The sequence below is a fragment of the Pseudochaenichthys georgianus genome, chromosome 7 (genome assembly GCF_902827115.2).
Source record: "Pseudochaenichthys georgianus chromosome 7, fPseGeo1.2, whole genome shotgun sequence".
Classification (NCBI taxonomy): domain Eukaryota; kingdom Metazoa; phylum Chordata; class Actinopteri; order Perciformes; family Channichthyidae; genus Pseudochaenichthys; species Pseudochaenichthys georgianus.
The window spans coordinates 15,528,221-15,544,542 of record NC_047509.1 but is presented as its reverse complement, the minus strand read 5'-3'; positions in this window follow the sequence as shown (position 1 = coordinate 15,544,542).

The window sequence follows — 16,322 nt, the reverse complement described above, 5'->3', positions numbered from 1 at the left end:
GAGGCGGGGGTGTGTGTGGAAATAACGGGGACAGAGCTGCTGTCAGACGATCAGCTGTGCAGCGTCATCACAAACGAACGTCGCTTCACGTGACGCTCCGGAGGAAAGGACGTCCCATTCCTCTTAAAACTCATTTCCCTGCTTCTCGTGGTTTCCTTGCATCTCTCCATGCTTCCCTGGTGGGAGGGACTAGTCGCAGGGAAACGACGCAAGTGAGGGACGCAAGGAATCCATTTAACCGAAGTGAGAAGTGCCCTGAGTGATAACCGAGAGAAGAAGAACAGACTGCGTGATATAAACAAACAACAAATAGCATGTCTGTTCCATTTTCCCTCTACAGCGAGAAGCTCATGGGGCTTTCCCGAACCTGTGTCGAGAGCTGGAGTTAAATGAAATCTCAGATTTAATAACTTAATAGTTTGTTTGGGTCCCTCACTTCCGTTTCGCTTCTCATGCACTGATTCGCTAAGCTGAACAGCCAATCAGAGTGATTTCTTTGACATGTTGAAATGTCGACATGTCAAAGGCCAAAGGCCTATGAATCGGCGGCGTAAGGTCTCGGCACGGCCGAAAAAATACACGACGGTGCAGTACACACCAATCTGAGTAAGGCGACACGACGCTCATCGGCGGCCTGACATCTATCGACGTCTATTGACGCCGATAATCGGCTCGGTGTGTAAGAGGCTTAACCATTAGCCAATCACCAACCAAGGTAACACCCGCCCACCTTATCACCTGAATCTCCTCCTAGAGCACCTTTGAGTTTTTTTCTACCAAATATCTCTCATACCTCATTCACAACAACGGTGTTTCAGGGCCGTTTCGGAGCTGGAGCTTGAAAAGCACCGGGTTTTCCTGTTCACACCGCAGCGGAGCAGCCTCTTAGCTCCGGAATCCGGTTCGTTTCAAGCACCAAAAAATTGTCCGGCTAGACGCTAGAGCAAAAGCACCGCATACGTCACGCTTACGTCGAGGCGGGGGCAGGGCAGGGGTGGGATCAACTCCTGAACAACAACAAAAAGCTGCCGTTGTATCCAGTTTGTACACAACGATGGAGAAACTTAACAAGCAGCAGTGGTCCACTGAAGAGACCAGCTACCTGCTGGGAATCTGGTCTTCCGAAGAGGTACAGAGGAAGCTGGAGCACAATCGGCCATTGTTGTTGTTGTCGGTGTCAGCTGTGAGGTGTTTCCGCGAGGTTTGGCTTTATGAAGCAGGCACGCAAACGGTTACGTCATGACGCAAACGATGACGCAATGACGCAGCACCAGTCGGACCCTGGGCGGTGTGAAAAGAGCCGGAGCTAAACCGAAGAACCGGTTCTGAACCTGAAAAGCTCTAGCACAGAGCTTGAACCGGAGTTGCGTTGGTGTGAATGAGGTATCAGAGGGGCGTGGGGTATGGCACCTTATTTTCATCTAAAGTAACAGACACAGAATTGGCACTTTTGGAACAGGGCTGAAACAGAGGGGATTATGGGATGCTACAATGGGTGATCTGTTAGATATTTCGAGGCAAACACTTCAGAGACATGTTTTATATATATCTGAGATCTATAATATATCATTGAAAATGTGTATAATAGGGGACCTTGAAGTACATTTTTCTGGTATCACTAATTTACTCCACTACTTATTTTTCTGACGACTTTTTACTTTTACTTCTTACATTTTTAACACAAATAGATGTACTTTCTACTTCTTACATTTTCAAAACAAATTTGTTACTTTAATTTTAATCTGTGTTTGGTGGCATGATCATTATTATTTAGAGTCAATGCGTGCCTATTGATTTGAACACGATCCGTGTATCCATCATTTCCTGGTCTTCTCTAAAGAAGAGGGACCAATGAAAACTATAGGTTACTTACGTAACCCCAGTGTTCAGAGTAACATGAAGTGAGATGTCTCACTATGGGATGCGCCTCATCGCGGAGCAAACAGAAGCATCAATCTCATTACGCCAATCCTGATTGGCTGGTGATCTTGACGTCAACGTTAGGGAATCCACCCACCCTTTAAGTAGCTTGCGCCACAACGCATGCGTCATTCAAAATAAGCACCTCTTCTCGCTGCACCATAGCAAGGAGGACCGTCTGGTGAGACATCTCACTTCATGTTACTCTGAGCCTGGGGTTACGTAAGTAACCTATAGTTCTCATTCATAACACTCCGTTCGATGTCTCACTATGGGATATTGTAGCTCCCGTATTGCCAGACGAGCTTATCTCGAAAATCACCGATCAACCAGAATTTAACAGGTAGAGTCCTGACTCAACAAGGTGCCCAGCACTGCTTGGGCCACGCTTGGAGCGGAGACGTCTAGCCTGTAAAAGCGGACAAAAGTGAGCGGCGTGGACCAGCTCGCCGCTGCATAGATGTCTTGGATGGAAACACCCTTGAACGAAGCCCAGGATGTAGCCAGGCCCCGAGTCGAGTGAGCCCGCAGACCCGAAGGTGCTTGCAAATTCTGACTTGTACGGGCCAAAGCAATTGCCTCCACAATCCAGTGTGAGAGCCGTTGCTTAGTAACAGGCTTGCCCTTGTGAGGGTTAGCCCAGGACACAAAGAGTTGGTCATTAAGACGAAGCTCCTTTGATCTGTCCATATATGTGTGTAAAGCCCGGACTGGACACAACAGATCCTGCTGCTGCTCCCCGGAGGACACCAACGGCGGAGGAAATGCCTCAATGTCAATTGGGGTACACGAACCAACCACCTTTGGTGTAAAGGCAGGGTTGGGCTTCAACAACACTCTCGTTTGCCCTGGGGCAAACTGAGTGCATGAGGGATGTACAGACAGTGCATGAGTATCGCTGACCCGCTTGGCGGATGCCAGGACCAGTAACAGCACTGTCTTGAGTGACAGATGTTTCATGTCAGCTCCTTCCAGGGGTTCAAATGGGGTCATTCTGAGCCCATTCAAAACCACTGCCAGGTCCCATAAGGGCACCAGCGACCTGGAGACAGGGAGGAGCCTGCGAGCTCCCTTCATAAAATGGCAAACCAAAGGGTGTTGGCTAGCCGTTTTACCCTCAAAGCCCACATGGCATGCAGCAATAGCAGCCAGGTACACCTTGATCGTAGAGAAAGCTCTGTGTTTATCGATCAAGTCCTGTAGGAATGATAAAATCACCCCGACAGGACATTGAAAAGAGATGTGTCCTTCTTGAAGGCACCACTCCTCAAACACCCTCCACTTACAGTCGTAAAGAGACCTGGTGGAGGAAGCTCTCGCACTCTGAATAGTGTTTATCACCTTCTGAGGGAGTCCCACTGTATTCAGATTGTACCACTCACGGGTCAGGCCCATAGTGCCCCGCGCTCTGGGCGTGGGTGAAGGATCGCCCCCCCCGCCTGAGACAGTCTGTCTCTGCGTGGTGGGGGCTGCCATGGCTGCCCGCACAACAGCTGATATATCTCCGCCAGCCCGTACGTTGCAGGCTAGGGCAGAAACATCAGAGTAAGTGTGTGGCGTTGCTCCTTCACTCTGGCCAGAGTTGGGGGTAACAGAGCCAGGGGTGGGAACGCGTACAGAGGACCCGGAGGTCAACCCCGAGGTGCATCACTCCCGGTACCTGTGTCGCTCTCAGAGAGAGGAGACGTCTGCCGCTCCAAGGGATCAGTTTGTGTGCCAGTGTGTGTGACTGGAGACAACGCAACCTCCCTTTGGCGGTTCATACACGATATCGTGTTGTCTGTCCTCACGAGGACATGGTGTCCTCTGAGAGAAGGCAGGAAGCGTTTTAGGGTGGGGAACACCGCTAAAAGCTCCGGGTAATTTACGTGTGCCCGCTGGAGGTCTCTGCTCTAGAGACCTCTCACCGGGCGACCTTCGTAAATACCCTATCAGCCTGTCTGACATGCGTCCGTGGTGACCACCTTCCGTGAAAGGACAGCACCCGTAGGCGCGTCCCGCACTAGAAAAGTCGGGTGTAGTGCCACTACGCATTACATAATAACCAATACTCTCCGCACGCCGTGGCGCGCAGGGTTTAGTTTTATTATGAGACCCATGTTGAGCGCGTGCTTTACAAGGACATTTTCCTCCGTAATCTGACTCTGCTCGGCGGGCATTATAGATAAAACCCTTCTTTCTAGGAGAGAGAGAACCTCTCTCTCCAGAATATGGGTTGACTCTCTCTGGGCTTGTGGAAACAGATAAAGTGTAACTGTTTTGAGAAGCCCAGGCAGATGTCGTGAGTATCTCCTGCTGTATGCTCCTTAGAGCCAGCTGAGATGTGACGCTTACAGCTCCAACCGGCACTGCGCATGCGCGTGACGGTGGTGCCTTCACGACCCCAGCCGGCACTGCGCATGCACGTGGCGGTGGTGCCTTCACGACCCCAGCCGGCACTGCGCATGCACGTGGCGGTGGTGCCTTCATGACCCCAGCCGGCACTGCGCATGTGCGTGACGGTGGTGCCCTTAAAGCCCCAGCCGGCACTGCGCGTGCGCGTGGCGGTGGTGGCTTCACAGACCCGCCAATAATCCGCCTTTTGAGAGATGCCGTAGCTGCTCTCAGAAGGGGAACAATTGACAGGCTGTTTATTGGCTTCATTGATTTTCTTTTCATTTTTTTGAGCTGCGCCCTCGGCATGAAGCCTGGATGCGTCAGCAGCAAATGTTTTATGACAGAGGAATCAATCAATGTGTGACATGTGTTTGTGCGGACTTGAGGATGGTGTTTAGGCGGCGGCAGGAACACATTCACGGAGGGGAGAAGGAGGGGCTGTCACACCGCTCGCTTCTTCTTCCTCGACTGCTGGCCGAAATTCTGGGTTGGCTGAGCCTGAGCTGCAGCCGGAACCGGAGATTTTCTCGGCCAACTTGCCCTTGTCTCCAGCCTGGGCTGCGACCTCTGCTTGTCCGGTGCTTTAAACCGAGCACAGTTCGAGACAGCTTGGGTGAAGGACTGCTGCTGCGAAGGCAGCGGCTGGACCCTTCCAAATGTCCGTGACCGCTGCCATCTCGTCCAGAGTGGCTGCTCCCGGGCTACCCGACAGGTCCTCGCAGATCTCTGCTTGGTAGGCGGTTAGCAGCGAGGACACGTTCAGGGCCCTGGCGGACAGCGCTGCCGCTTAGTAGGACTTTTCAGTCATTGTAGACTGAAAGCGGTCCGCCTTTTGCTGGCAGCGTGGGGTTCCTGCTCGGTGAGGGGCCCACCTTCGGTAGAAGGTGGGCCGCCACCAGCGGTTCCATGGGCGGTATGCGGAGCAGGCCGAGCCTCTCCATTCCATCGCAATCCAGGAAGGAGGCACCCTGGATTGGGACCTTGTTGCTGAAGGGCCGGTCTCTCCACGAGACCGACACTTGATCCAACATTTCTGGAAAAACCGGGAGGAGTTGCCTCCCTTTGCCCGCTGTTTGGGGAAGATGCTTCCCCTCGTAGCGGGACCTGGAGGTCTCCTTGGCCATTTCAGGCCACGGAACATTGAGTCTGACCGCAGCGCGTTTGCACACGGCCTGCAGGTCCATGCTCAGACCGGGCGAAGCTGGTGTGCTGTCGCCCGGGAGAGCAGCCCTCGCTCCAGGCTTTGCAGCCTGGGCCGATGACATGAAGGTGTCCTCTTCTTGTTCATCTGACTCGGACAGGAGGAACGCCAGGGCGTCCTCCTCATAATCCAACTCGAGGACATCCTCCGCGGGTGAGACCATGGTGAGGTCTAACCGGGAGCCCCAGCTTGGTAAAGCGCGGGAATCCGTTCCCGCGTGTTGTGTCGTCACCGGGTCCTAGCCTGCCAGGGCGCGGGATTCCGGTTCTGAGGCCATCGCTGATAATGAGCCCCAGACTGACACGGAGAGGGGTTCGCTCTCTGTGGCGGACGCCCCCGTGTCCTGACTGCCGGCCGGCGGGTCCATGGACATGGGGGGGTCCTGTTCCGACAGGCTAGCTTGTCTCGCTAGCCGTCGGCGGAGGCTCTTGACAGTGAAGCAGACACAATGTCCGCATGAGCCGGGGTTGTCGATAGCGCCTCGGGCGTGTTCCAGCCCGAGGCAGGAGGAACAGACCTGGTGTGTGTCTGTGCCCGAGATCTTCAACCCGCAGCCGCAGACTCGAGCCACCGAGTCCCTGACTCCTCTGGTGTGAGGGAGAGGGGCGTCCATCCTTGTCGCCTCGTGGCGTGGAGAGGGCCCGCTCTCGACAGGTGGGACGGGAAAAAAGGTATTACCACCTTGTCCTTAATCCGGAGAAAAAGGACGGTGTGGGTCTTTTATTCCCGGAGAATACTGACTGGTGTGGCAGTATGCTCCTTTTTTAATCCTTTTCCCCTCCGTGGGGAAGAGAAAAGAAAAACTTCCTCGCTACCGTGGTGTCGGTAGAGAGGGAGCGAGCTAGCAACAGGTGTGCTGCTAGCTTGAAAAAATCGGACCTACCTTACTTTCTCGTAGAGAAGGGCGAGGTCGATTTTTAAGTACTAACGGCGTTAGTACTACCGTCTTCCTGCGAAGCAGAAGGAGTAGCCGGCTAGCGCCCGTCGACCGAAATGGTATTTTGGGTTCAGTCTGTAGACAGTGAAGCTTGCCCGGTTACTGTGAGATGTGCTCTGAAGCGAGAAGAGGTGTTTGAATGACGCATGCGTTGTGGCGCAAGATACTTATAGGGGGTGATTTCCCCTGACGCTGACGTCAAGATCACCAGCCAATCAGGATTGGCGTAATGACATTGATGCTTCTGTTTGCTCCGCGATGAGGCGCATCCCATAGTGAGACATCGAACGGAGTGTTATGAATGAGAACTGTCATTTTGCCGTTGTTCAGCATCGAAGCATTCATTAGCTAACAATGACATTATTGTTCTATTAATATAAAGTGAGGTCCAGTAATTTTTACTTAAGTACATTTTGAAGCCCATATTTATTTACTTTTACTCGAGTAAAGAAGTTTAGTCAGTACTTCTACTTTCACCAGAGTATTTTTAAACACGAGTATCTGTACGTCTACTTGAGTAAAGGTTGTGTGTACTTTTGCCATCTCTGTATTTCTTACACACACTCACACAAACAACACTTGGTCTATTTCTTAATTCTGATTTAGCTCCATTTGCCATCACATCTCCTGCTCCGTACCCCTTTCTCTTCAATCTCCAACATACGTTTTTCTTTCTCGTTAATTCCTGATACATTTTATTACTTTTCCCTCTCATTTTCTTACTCCATCTGCTCTGGGAGTAGTTGGACATCAAAGTTCAGCCCCGGTGTGCAGTGCCATGCACAGATCCGGACACAATGGACCTCCTCCTTGCTCTCACCGCCGTCAGTCATTAAAAATCCCAGCCACAGCTTCAGTTGCGATCCACACCCCGACCCCCTGCTTATGTCTTTCCCCACTTCCATGTTGTTCTTGAATTCATGCATAACTGCCTCCTGTGTCTATCAGGAGGTTTTCCCTGGGGATAACTCAAATCAATTCAGTTTCCTAATTCAGTTTAATGAGAGCGTCAGTGGCTGATCAGTGTCTCAATTGAGGTTTGTTGAGCCCTATAAAATGTCCCTAATCTTTTGTAGATGCTTTTTTTCTCAATTTTGAGATGCAATGTTCTTTTATCAGAAGAATTAAAAATCACAAAAGCAAGCTATAGTTACAAAAGTGTTTACTTTCTTCCCCTTGTATAGATAGAACATATGTTCTGATTATTTTGTTAATTTTGTATTGCATTAGTTACTTTCGTAATGATAGTAATGGATTGTTTGTTCATCCAATTGTACATACCATAGAACAATATGAAAGAAAATAAAGAATCATAACAAAAATATTAAACTAGACTCCTACACACGCGGATGATTGATAGCTCTAACGTCTCATGGTAGTTTGAGCACTCTTGGTTCGGAAAAATATGACAACATTTTCACAAAAAAACACTCTTAAAAGCCTCTTCAATCTTGCCTTTATAAATTATGATCCGACCAAGACACCAACACAGGCACCGGATCAATCACAATGTTATCTTGTCTAGTTCTCATAGTTCCTCATCACTAGGAGCATGATAGCTAGAAGGCCTGCTGAACCATGACTTCTCAGTGAGTGCGGTTGATTTTAAAAGCCACCTTGAGTAGGAAGACCTGGAGGAAGAGGACAGAGTTTGAAGTGGCCTCTGCTTTGTTTAGAAGATTTGTTTGCAGTGTCCTTCACACCTGTGTGTGGAGCCCACACCATTAACCCCATTGTATTTACTCTTCATTTACAAGTCAGTGTGAAAGAAAAACACAGTTTCACAGTATGCAGAACCACATCACACAGGTGAGAGAGTTTTCCCAAAATACGTATATTTCAGACTCAAGTGTGCTCTAAGATGATAGGAGTGTGTAGTTTGGTATATATTTTTAGACCCTTTCATATTATTTCATGGTATGCACTCTAGTATGGACTCATTTAGCTTCCTTTCGTCTGCTTGTGCTGCAAATATTTAAAGACCTACAATGTGTAAAGCTGCTGAAGTGTTAAGCCCCCTGCTGAAGATTCACCCCATCGCACCAGAAACTGTCGCTTTGCAAAAGCAGGAAGACGGTGAAAAGGAAACTATTTCTTTCTTTCTAAATCTTTGTCTATTCTGGCAGACAGCTCAGAACTGAATACCATTTTTCACAGAAATGACTGGCACAATTTTAAGCAGATGTCGGCCCCAGCACACTGTCCAGATGTTAGAGAGCAATGAGATATATCTGTAATCCTCTCACTGCAAGTTTGGGTCTATTTACAGCTTTAAAAACACATTTAATTGAATTCATGTTTGAATTATTTATCTGTGTATCAAAACAGTGGATCATGACTCTGGTTTGCTCAATTTGTTCTGTTCCCAATTCCATTTCCTTGAGCTTCATGTATGATATATGGCTCATTCTGCCAATAATGCATTGTCTTTGGTGCTACATCTGTGAGTAGTTTCAGTATCCTTATCTGTTCCTGACTGAATCCATACTCTGAAATCTGAGATAAAATTCATGAAAAACATTTTTAAGTCTATACCCTTCTGGGCATTGACAAATATATTGCTTTTCACTGACTGCAGTGACTATGACCAAACATGTTATACTGCACTTTGTGTAATTTCCTCATCGTTATATTGTTTTTGACTTGGATATTGTATCATGTTCCAAGTGACATACTACCCGTGTCCAGTTTTTCCCTTTAGCCCATAGGAGCCATCTGTATGTGGAGTCTCTGCGCAGTGAAGAGAGACAAAGTTAATGAATCAACTTTGGAGAAACAGGACACCACTCAATTAGTTTCATTGCCCCTAACCTCTCCGTGAACCATCTCCATATTTTGCTATCTGTCTTTTCCAGGATTCTTCCAGGACATACTTTTATCAGATTAAGAGACAGGGGGCACAGACATAGTGAGGGAGAGACCATTGATGGATTCCAGTTTAGTGACATCATCAGCTCACCAATGAGGATGACACTTGATCCTTCCTAACAGTAGTGACCTGAGAAGTGACCCAATCTGAAGACAAGGCAAGTAGCCGTCATTTATTTTTCTAATTCTCAGGGTAAGACCAGGAGAATCAGTCAACTTATGTACAAAATGGAAGTGTCAATGATATGGGAAAGCCAGTGAGCGAGGCACTTCTGGTGTGGAAAAGATGCGATAAAAAGATGCAAAAAAGGAATTTACTAGCACACTTATTTAGGAACACTGAAAAATAAAGAAATTAACCTGCAATTAAACCACTTGTGTTAATGACTTGGTGTTTATGACCCTCCATCACTTTCACTATAAAATGCTCGTTAACATGCGACACCAGCAGTTAAACAGGCCACCATCTACAGCAGCTCAGGATGGACAGTGATAAATGACCCACTCTCTCCACTTCCCGGGCTTTAAAGAGCCACTGGTGCTGTTTTAACCAGAGAGAGGAAGTATTCTGTTTTGACATGGGGATGGTAAGATTTATATTTATATATATATCACAAGCACAGATTCAAGACTTCAAGGCCCTGAAAAAAACATTTTCTCCATCAGATTTACTGTGAGTGATGAGACCTATACAAACTCACGATCACAAGATGTCTGTTCCTGTATGTATCCGTATGCTATTTACCCTGCTTTGAAGAGGGCAGTTAAAAAAAAAAAAAAGAATGTTTAAAAAGAAAAATACATCAAGTGGTCATTGTGGGTTGAGCTGTTACACACCCCCAAATAAGGGGGACAAACACAGGATTCTCACGAGGATCAAAGGGGCCTTCCTGTGATGGAAACAGCTTCTTTTTCCACAATAGGACCAAGAGGATATGAACCCATAAAGATGTAGGTTTGGAAATGGAAAGGCCATTCTTCCTCCTCTCTTTGCAACCACACAATCCCCAAAGCACTTCTCCATGTCGTTGTCGCTCCATGTCAGGTATGCAAGAGTTTAGCGACTGTCCAGGTCTGTTCAAACAAGATCCAAAGAAAACGAATGGGTCACAGAGAGAGAGGGGGGGGCATGTGTGAGACAAAGAGGCACCTCATTGAGTCTGTGGTGGCAGCAGCATCCTGGCTGTAAGAATGTGACAACTGTTGCTTCTGAAACAGAGTCCCAGTGTGAGCTGGAGAGGACCTGTACACTTCCTGGAGGTTTCATCTGAGAGAGATGAGAAAGCTTGAGGTTTTCTACTAATATCTGTGGCTCTTTGTTGGCAAAAGTTATCTTAAACTAATAGGGTAGCTACAATCAGGTCAATCAGTTCATGCTACAATCATGACCCGACTGTTTTGATCACATTTCTGCACCAACCATGTCATCAGGCAAGAATGTCAATATCGGATAATTTTGCAGGACTTTGATAACACCTAATGGCAACAAAGATAACTAAGATTTGTTAAGATGTTTTATTGCTCGCCAATAGAATAGCCTGCTACATGTCTGCTGCTTTAAGGTTTAATCTTATTGTGCACTTATTTAGAATGGCATTAATTGAATACTTTTCTATAGTGGCCCCTTTAGAGTACTACAATGTATGAGTGAGCTGTTGATGAGCCAGACACACGGCTATTTCTCATTACAAGTCCATCAATACTGGTGGCTGAGGTTGTATTTCTTTTGGATTTTGTTATGTATGAGTACTAAGATGTATAATTGTGGACTAAATTGATCAAGGGTTTATTAATCTATATGTTTGAGTATTACTCCAGCATAGGCTGCTGTTTCATGATAATATAAACATGACTTTCGTATTCCACACAGCCCATTATCACATTTTTCATTGTTATATTATATTTTTGGAAATCTAACAGGTCCCTGTCACACTCAGTATGGGTATTTATATTTTCCCCACAGATTTCCTTTTCGGGTATCCATTCATAAATACACATTTTAACTCAGAAACATCTATTTGACAGCCTGCCTTCAAAGTTATGATTTGATATACATTATTATTCCTAATTTATAGACTACACTGCTAGAATAAGACTGAATGAGACATAATAGGAACAGACTGCTTTAATATGAACAAGTTAATAATCAAACGCAGCATTGTTTGTGTATCTCAGACAGATTTTGTGGATCAGTCAGTCAGTAGATTCCTAGTATAGATACAGTATATATCTGAATTCTCTATTCAGTATATTTTCCTCATAGATTGAGGTGTGAAATAATGAAGGGCCACACAGAGAAGATTAGCTTCATTAAGAGTGATGATAAGGTCAGAGAATAGACTCCAAATAATAGCCGTACGTGACAATAGTATAGACGTTATATTCATATAATAATTAATATTTACACAAGTAGCATGTGTACTCCGGTAGCAGCTAAATTGATCACACTTTGCCAATTTAAAACCATTTTGGGCAGACAGTTTTCAGAGATGAGATTTTCTGGACTTCTTGAAAAAGTGGTCAACACAGCTTTCAAATTACCAAAGTAATTTTCAACCTGAAACTTCACTGGTTGTATGCAGTCTATATGATTTATGGGTCAGTAATATGAAGCATGATCTCATACAAGCCAGATCACTCTGCCAAATGTGGTGCAGCGCAAAATTACATGGGATTTCTAATCAATGCTGGCGCTCAGCATGCACACACACACGCACGCACGCACGCACACACGCGCGCGCGCACACACACACACACACACACACACACACACACACACACACACACACACACACACACACACACACACACACACACACACACACACACACACACACACACACACACACACACACACACACACACACACACACACACACACACACACACACACACACACACACACACACACACACACACACACACACACACACACACACACACACACACACAGGCTTCATTCTCCCTCCAGTGGGTACAATAGTCTGCATCGCGTCCACATCTGGTTTACATCATAGCTAGACCACCACCACCACACAACCTAAATCTATCATGAGACGCACACACGCATTTCAATCTCACTCATTTTTAATACCTCATCATGCACAGCTCTTCAAGAGTGAAACACAGAAGCACAATGTTGTTCTTCACCCTCCACCAGGAAGGCTGATTCACATTAATCCCCAGTGTTTATAGATTACAACATCCAGCATCTTGGCCTGCTGTAGGAATACATCAGGATAAAGAAGCGCAGACACACGTGTTAAATGTGTCAGCATAGGATTGTGCATGCAAACACTTAGTACTTTAATTGCTGGCTTTGTGTTTTATTGTAAACGCAGCAGAGCCGGTGGGGGTCAGCGGCCTGCAGAAAATATGAGGTGTGTTGAGTTGAACACACACTCACAATGAGCCCCTTGTTTCCTCAGCAATGTGTTCCCAGTTGCAAAGCAATTAAAGACTAGTTTACTGGCCAGGACTGCTCTTTTCTCTGCCTGTGACGCAACCCTCCAGGTTGGCCCAGCTGAAGGCTGAGTGATGGGCATGCACACACTGGCAAGCACAAGTACATGCACATGTGCATTCAAGTACAGGGAGAGACATAAACACACATGTTAGTGCATGAACACAAATACACATCATTTAAGCTTAGCCAGAGTTGCCAAAAGGTAAACACTCTACGTTATTGCAGCACAAGGCATGCCCTGTCTGAGGGTCATACTGTACCGACATTACAATGACAATAAATCTACATGAGTGACAGATCTTTAGAGTGAAGCCACAGTCATTAATGTGTTGACTCAACATAGAATCGCTGAACACAGCAAAATATATAAATGCAGAGTAAGTTCATATTGATGATGTCAACTTTTCTTTAAATAGAAAAAGGAAACAGAAAAGGTTTGGGCTTACTACGCAATTCTTCTCCCCCACTTCCTAGACAATATTTCTTGAATGAACTCATTGTTCATATTTTTCATTTTACTCTGCCCTGTTATAAGAAAACAGCTTGTGACCCCTCAAGATACAACGTTTTACCGCTTTCCTTTATCCACTGATGGATGGATTCTGGGGTATAATGTCAGCAGAGCATTAATTCAAAGTCGCCGGTGATAATTTTAATCACCGTCTTTAAACAAGAAAGGTTAAACAGTGCTATCGGTTACAACAAAAGCAAATATTTGGCTTTATTGTGAGGATAAATATTATTAGTTGTCAGTCGGTAACTATCCAGGGCTCAGACTGGTATGTACTGTACAGGTTGTGTGTGTTTTTCCCCCCAGAGAATCTACCACGCCAGGCTGATGTGTCTCATGATTGCCCTGCAGGGTGTGTGAACGGGTATAACTTTCTCCATGTGCCAAAGACGTGGTCTTTACTTTTTTTTCACTCCCCCTGAAACCTCTCCAAAAGCAAAATAGACACACATGATGATTTGGCCCACTTGGGGTCAGAGGGTTTAGGATTTTTGCTGTGGCTTAAGTGGGTGATGGGGTGGAAGAAGACCCGGCCGTAACTTTTTCTTCTCTCTTTATTTTCATAGTTTGGTACGAGAAGTATTGCAGAAACTCTGCACAGCTGTTCTGTAATGCAACTCCATGTTACTCAAGATTGGGTTATCACACTGAAAAGGAAATAATTCAATCTATCATATTAGGCTTTAGTTATTTTCATCTGTTTTCCTTTTCTTATCTTTGGCAGAGGCTTGAGCACACAATAGCAGCCTTGTGTTCTTAGGTTTGTGCTCTTTCCTGTGGCCTGTGGTGTAAACAACATAATTTAGTCAATCACCCTCACAACTGTGTGTGGTGGGTAAAGATATGCGTTTGTGTGTGCCCTCATTTGTAGTAAAGTGTGTGTTTTTCTCACACACACTGGGGGGTTGTCACCACTTCATGTGAGGTTCAGAAACTCACATCACTAAAGCCATCATTGCCTTTCCTTGCACATATTCTTGAATATCACGCATCTGTCTGAAAATACGGTACGGATCCACAACTTTCATAGCACACAGAAAGTAGTCTTTCTTTCTGTTCCATCCTTCAGATGTCTACCGACTCCCATACCCCTTTCTCCTTCATTGCTCCATCATAATGGAGGGATTTAATTCTTGAGCAGACCAGCTGGGTGCTGTAGCCGAAGCTTGGCATTCTTTCAGGGCTGATGTCTGTAGTGTGTTCACTGCAGTTGGTGCCAGTGTCATCAACGTCTGAAATGGTGCACAAAACCACCCTCCCAGTGAGACCATGCACCGGGAATCACAAATAGTTTTCACTTTTCCATAGCATCAATGACTGGCGCCAACAGTTTTTTCTTGGCCCATCTGTGTTAAAAGCCTTCGAGTGAAAAGCCCTTTGGAGTGTCATTCAAACACAACAAAACTCCAAACACCCAACCACTTACTTTCAGTCTTCAAAAGGTATAAAGAGCTCAAACAGTTAATTGTAAATGGTCTCTCAATGCAGAGAGAAACAAGTTTTAAAATGGTAAAAATAAATACTTGATCAGATAAATAATTGCACCGTCAGTAGCTAAAGAAGTGAGTTCCAATCAACATGTAGAAAGACAATGAGCCTAATAGTTACAGTTAAAATATACACACATACACTGTGGACACACTATAGGCAACCAAAGGTTAACAAGTTTAAGAGTCTTAACCCTCCTGTTGTGTTCGGGTCAAATCTGACCGATTTCATCAATCATAATTTTTTTGTTTTACATTCGATTGCATTGAAGCTTTATGATATCCTTCACAGTAGACGTTTGAACATACACAATTGCTGATCACCACTTTCATTGAATTTTGGATGATTTAGTCACCCATGGTGTTCCCGGTCAAACATGACCACCGTGAATAAATGGAATCAGTAACCATCCGGATCAGATATAACACACACACACACACACACACACACACACACACACACACACACACACACACACACACACACACACACACACACACACACACACACACACACACACACACACACACACACACACACACACACACACACACACACACACACACACACACACACACACACACACACACACACACACACACACACACATAGACATGTTGAATAAAGAGTTTCACTTTGATCATGGGGGAGTTTTCATTTATTTGCCTGTAGGTGATCTGAAGTGAGAGATGAGTCACCTAGCTGCTGAACACCTAGTGAGTCAGAGAAGCACACAATAGATGTGTTTTCCCCCGTATGTGCCCATCCCCCCATGTGAATCACACTTGGCACACACACACAAACCCAAGCACGCACACACAGAACAATTTGATACATTTCCCACTCCTGTGTGCCCATCCCCCCACATGGATCAAACCTGGCACACGCAATACATGTTCAGTGTCTATTCTTTGTATATTTACTGTAGTATACCAGTAGTCTGATACAATATTTACAGTTTGAAAGGGTGTTAAATGAAATTTGGTGCTGATTAATGGTTTTTGTGTTAATGTAATAGCAGTTAAAACAAGACCGGTCAAATTTGACCGCGAACACCAAAGTAAGGGGGGGGAAACGAACACAACAGGAGGGTTACGTCATGCAAGTGGCTCTGTGACGATGTGAGATTGCTGATGTAGCTAAATGCTATCATTAGCAAGTTAATACAGATTGTATTTCCATTGAGCCACGCCTGTAGTGTGAATGAAAAGGAATCAAGCAAATGGAAAAATTGAAATAACTGCTGACGAAGCAAATAACAGCAAAAAACTGTTCAGATTATCATTTGCTGCGAAAGGAATTCTGAAATGTGTTTTTGGCAATCTTCTCAAACCAGTGTCCATGATTTAAGCCGTGCTAACAGCCCTTGATCTAAAGTTGCATTCTCAAAGAGTTTCACATCAGCCAACATTATGAAACAATAAATGAAACCAGCACCCTTTCAACTTAGGGCCTCAGTAAGAACAAATGAAAACACAGAATAAAGTAGGTTGAGGAAGATAATTGATGAAACATTCCCATAAGACCCTCTCTGAAGACCACAAGGCATGCAGTT